This window comes from Phocoena phocoena, chromosome 9 (genome assembly GCF_963924675.1).
Source record: "Phocoena phocoena chromosome 9, mPhoPho1.1, whole genome shotgun sequence".
Classification (NCBI taxonomy): domain Eukaryota; kingdom Metazoa; phylum Chordata; class Mammalia; order Artiodactyla; family Phocoenidae; genus Phocoena; species Phocoena phocoena.
In genome coordinates this window covers 60,204,326-60,210,244 of record NC_089227.1, presented here as the reverse complement: position 1 = coordinate 60,210,244, position 5,919 = coordinate 60,204,326, and positions in this window count along the sequence as shown.

Genomic DNA, 5,919 nt, shown 5'->3' with positions numbered 1-5,919 from the left:
GGTTTCCAGCCCACTGCCCCACACTGCAGATTGGTACTTGCAGCTTCCATAATTGTGTGAGCCAGTTCCATATAATAAATCTCCGTATAGGCCCACATCCTATTGGCTCTGTTTCTCTAGAGAACTCTGACAAATCTAGGGCATAAATAATTTCTAAACAAATAGATTGGTGTGTCTTTGCCTACCTCCAAGAGAATTTATAAATTATAAAGCCCTTTAAAAGTAAAGGAGCTTCTATTTTGATTGACTTAGGAAGCTAATCCTCTTTCATATGAATAGAATTCAAGAAAAGAAAGATTTAATTCCATACACTTTGAATCTACCGGTTTGACAATTTTGATTTGAAAACAATAATAAGTTTTCTCTGTTTTTAACAGGGTAAAAAATCATGTTAGCTAATATTCTAACTTTTGCAAGACCTGGATTTGTTTATTCATAGAAATCCACATTAATCTGGACTCCCTAAATCTTTTACTAGTCTTGTTTAAGCTTACATTAGTAATTATTTAATAACATAAAAGCGTAAGAAATTTGTATGTCCAACTACACTGAGTTATAATTATATCTTTTAAAAGTATTTGCTCTTAAGAATTTCAAAAAATGTTAAAAACTAGTTACTCTATTTCCACTGTCTATATAAATTTCATAATATCATCTGTCTGACAATCTTTTTGATATCAGCAGTGACTATTATTTTATAGCATCAACTTAAATCATAATACCAAGATCCTAAATTGGCTTTGAGAGAGACCTTGGACTAATTGAGTTAATAAATAACCTTTGGATGTCCAATTTCTTGGCAGATCAAAACTAAAAAGTAAGAGAATATAAAACAAGCAAGCATAATTTTAATATATCTGCCCTTGTCTCCTGTTTTTATTCTTTAGAGAGTGACCATCAGTTAGTGAATTAATAAGGATATACCAATGCCTTTGGGTCATATTAGCATACAGGGTACTATTTGCTATGTTACAGACATGCAGAATGAATGAATGTGGCATGTGAGCTGGTGGTACACAAGCAGACATCCTTGTAGAGCTGTGGTCTGCTGCTAGGTACCTGAGTATGGCAGACAGTGCTCCTTTGCTTCCTTTCCAGTTTTCTCTGTGCCTGAGAGGGAACAGAAGTTAGTTTCTTCGGTTAAAAGTTGTAATTAAATGAGTACTCAAATAGTAGTTGCAAAGACATACAAATATGTAAGGTAATTGTTTTGTTGGGTTTTCAAGGAAATTGCTGTAGTTTTATTAAGATGGTAAGTTTAATGTGATATATATGCCTTATAAAACTATAAATTTATCATTTAATTATATGTGCATGTGTGTATGTATGTGTGTGTATGTATATATATATATATATATATATATATATGGCATGTGAATTAGTAAAAGAGTTTGTTAATGACAGTTCAGAAAAAGAATGATCTTCGGATACCTTTTTTTTGGTTTTTGTCATACTTTTGAATCATTTTTAAACAAAAATTCTTTACTTCTAACTTAGGATTCCTAGTAATTATTGTTACTTTAAAATTTTTATTTTAAATTGTCCATCTTACAAAGATTGTAACGATTTTCTTATCTTTAGACACCCATTACTTATGCTCTGATCTTTATGTATGTTCATATCTCACCTGTGATAACTCTCTCATTTTGCATTTCCCATATTCAAGCCCTAAATTTAAAATAGCAAATTTGTTAAGAACTTCTTGCAATCTAGACCCTCCTCAGAAGGGCACTGGGCAGCACTGTTTGTCTCCTAGAGATCATTAGCATGTTGGGTTTTTCCATATTGCTTTTAGCTCAGTCACTACAAAAGCAAACTAAAACAGATGTTCCCTTGGGAGCCAAATGTTAAATAGGCCTTTTTCTTTCCTACTCGGACATTAGAGCAACACCTGACTTTGGGCAGCCTGACTATACTGAATCCTTCATAATTGTTCGTACAGAAAAGGCAAGTTGTGCTTTAAAAGTGCTTACGCAAAAGCTAAAATCTCATCGCAAGCCTATGGTAGGTTTAGCTTCCTTGTTTATTGCTGTGGTGCTGTGGCAGAAACAATTAAGCTAGTTGGTGCCTCAGCGGGAATTATTCTAGCTCCCCTTCTCACTCACTGCCCTCATAAGATTTGCTGTTCAAACCTAATTGCTTCAAAACAATAGTCACATTTCACCTATGGCATTTTTTCGTTGTCTAATTCCCACATAATTGTCAAGAACCACTCTAACCTAAGTAATCCTAGGTTTTTTTTCCCTAGTAATCCTAGGAAATAGTAATCCTATTTCCTTAGTTTCCAACCTAAGGAAACCAATCTAGCTCCCCCTCCTAATAAAAATGAACCCCATGACTGCTGAATAGCTCTTCAAACTCAGCATTCTCTGTCCCCTGGCCAATGCTGATACATTATTTTTTCATAGTTCTTATCTTTAAAATAAAGTACATTCTGTGCTGCATAAGCTGTAACTTCTGAACTCTCTGCCTCTTAACAAGAGCACGCCACCTTGTTAAAGATGTAAGGATTCAAAGCCACTGGCTGAAGATGCCCAACATCGCTAATTATTAGAGAAATGCAAATCAAAACTATAAGCTACCACCTCACACCGGTATATAGCAGAATGGCGATCATCAAAAAGTCCACAAGTAAGAAAGGTTGGAGAGGGTGTGGAGAAAAGGGAACCCTCCTACACTGTCAGTGGGAATGTAAATTGGTACAGCCACTATGGAGAACAGTATGGAGGTTCCTCAAAAAACTAAAAATAGAACTACCATATGATCCAGCAATCCCACCCCTGTGCATATATCCAGACAAAACTGTAATTCGAAAAGATACACGAACCCCAATGTTCATAGCAGTACTAGTTACAATAGCCAAGAGATGGAAACAACCTAAATGTCCATCAACAGATGAATGCATAAAGAAGATGTGATATATATATATATATATATATTATATATATATATATATAAAATGGAATACTACTCAGCCATTGAAAAATATAATGCCATTTGCAGCAACATGGTTGCAACTAGAGATTATCATACTAAGTGAAGTAAGTCAGAAAGAGAAATGTACTGAGGATGCCAAGACGTCAGCCTTGGAAAGGTCATATCTAGTATATTTAACCACAAATAATGCTCTTAAACTCTAGGGTATATACCCATGGGTTTATGATTCCCAGTGTGAAGTCACTAAGGATTCTACAACCTGGACATCCAGTCCCACTGGAGATGTATAAACCTAAGGCTCAGTAAAAAGCTTTAGAAGCACAGAGCTCTGAAAGTGGGTAGCTACTCAAGTTCCTATATAAGACTTTTAGATTAAGATCTGTGATTAGGATATAACAGTTTAACATTTGGCTCCTTTTATTACTTCTTTCCTTTGTATGGGTCAAGGTATTAGATTGTAAAATAACTGCCATAGTTGTTTTTGCCTTTCTCTCAGCTGTCTTCTTTCCCATAAACTCTTTGAACTCCCTTATTTACCTGTCTCAAACAATTGTAATGGCTGCCAATTTTTCCAACAAGTGGTTTTACCATCTGTCTTAAGACTCCTTTAATAAGACCTGCTAACATATATCTGTATGTCTTCACTGAACCTAGGCCCCCAACCGTTAGCTGCTGTTCCTAAAATGTACAAAGGCCTCAAAGGAATCCAAGGAATATGAGGGATAAAGAGACATGAGACTAATTCTCCTGATTAAGTTTAGGCCGACTAGGAAACTGGATACAAATGGTTCCAAATTTTAAAATTATATTTGTAATTATTCTATTTCTTGAGCACTTCCAATATGTGTTCAAATATTACTATAAACGGTTATCTCAAACCAACATCTAGTGGATGATACCACATCAAGAAGACACAAAATTCTTCGTGGTCAACCACAGACGTTGATCTGAATTTGACCACAAAAAGGGAGTAAGTATTTATAATAAGTCCTAGCTCGACTGTGGTGTAGATACCAAAGGAAGGACATCAGCAGGAAATATGCAAGGTGAACATACCACCTTCCTACTCCACAGCTGAGTCATAAGATTTCTTGGAAAAATGATGAATAACTAAAATTACCTTCCCTGAGAATAATGCAGTCTGCTTGGGTGCAAATTGCCCTCTTGATAGTTTTAGCCAATCAGCACACCCAAGGACAAAACAAAACAAAACGTTTTGTCATTTCTCCCCTGACTGAGAGTGTTCCCTCCATAAACCCTGTTTTGTCTATTGGATGGCAATCTGTATACAACTAATCTCCCTTATAGATGAGTAAATGTCAGCTGTGCTTTAAATTAATGTCTCTGAGATGTTCTTTAACAAGGGTGATGTCAACATCCAAGATAGGGAGTAAAAGCAGGGAAGTTAGTCTGGAAAGGGGTTAACGTTTGGAACATGCCGAGTTTGTGGTACTTGTAAAGGACAGACAGGTGACAAGCAATTAATTAAAGGAAAGATGGAGGCTGAAGCAGAGCTTAGAGTGATTAACACAGATGCGGTACGGAAGATTTTGTAATAGATTACCCAGTCGTGCATAATGTTAAAATGGTGAGTCACCACTGTCTGAGAGGAAGAAATTTTCTTCTATTCTTCTAGGTTCTTCTGGTTGGCCTAAGAATTCAACTGACATGAGACAGATTAACAGGAGAAAATCAAACAAAGGTTTAATAACATGTATACATGGGAGAGCCCAGGAAAACTGAACAACTCTCATAAATGACCGAAACCCTCACCTTAAATACCTCTTTTAGCTAAAGACAAAAGAGGATGTTGGGGGTTGTTGTTTCGGACCTCAAAGGAGAAGAAGGCAATTTACGTGAAGACGGAAAAGCAAGCGTTTGGTAAACAACAGAGAGACAACGGGACCCAGAGAGAGAAATTCTAACAAACAGACTTTGCTAGCTTCCTCCCTGTCTATACACCTAGTTCACACTATAGTTATCTATGGTGATAGTTCCTTTCCTGGAACAGGTCCTCTGTCTACATTCTTTAGGCAGTTAGGGGGCCGGCCAGAGGTTCTTCATGAGTCTTTTGGGCCTTGATTGTTTTCATCTCGAAATAATCCACATGCCAAAGAGATACTTTGGGGTGGCAAATTTTGCTCTCCTACACCAACAAATTAACTATGCCACCATCTGAGGGATGTCTGAAGAAGAGGAGCAGGCAAAGAAGACGGACTGAGCCATGCAATGAAATTAAAGAGGAGCAAAGAAATTTATTTGATCACATACGAAGTGCCATTGCTTTTAAGACATCTCTATTTCAGAAATGTTGAAAACTGAGCATCTTAGCATTGATGAAATATAGCAGAATGTGGGCTGAAGAGGAGGCATTGGATTTGGAAATTAGGGAGTCATTGGTTAATCCATTTCACTAAGGTGGTAAGTGCAGCACTGGATGGCTGTGAGTTGGAGCAAATGGAAGTATGGAAGTAGGAACTATTTGCTGACCACTACTTAACAAATGGGAAGATGTGATGAAGCTTGAATGAGGCAGGACACAAATGAAGGTAATTTTTGTATGAAGAAGAACTGAGCCTCTTTGAAAGTTAAGAAGCAGCTGATGGAGAGGTAGAGATCAAAGGTCCATGTTGGGCAGGATAGAGTAGATTAGTGGAGAGGGGTACAGCTGTGGAGTCAGTCGGGGCTGGGTTTAAGTAGTCACTTTTCTACTTACTAGTTATGTGACACTGGACGTTTCAATCAGACCTTCTGAGCCTTGGTCTACTCATTTGTAACAGCAGGGTTATCATTCCCCTACTTCATGGAGTTGTTGTATGTATTAAGTGAGATTATCCACTTAATGAAGTGTTTGGCACAGTGGCCAGGATGTATTAAATGCTCAATAAACGAGATCTACTATTAAGAGATTAAGAAAGAACATAACGGATTAGCCAAATGCAGGTGGGAAAGGATGGAATCAAGTTCATAGGTGGAGGAATT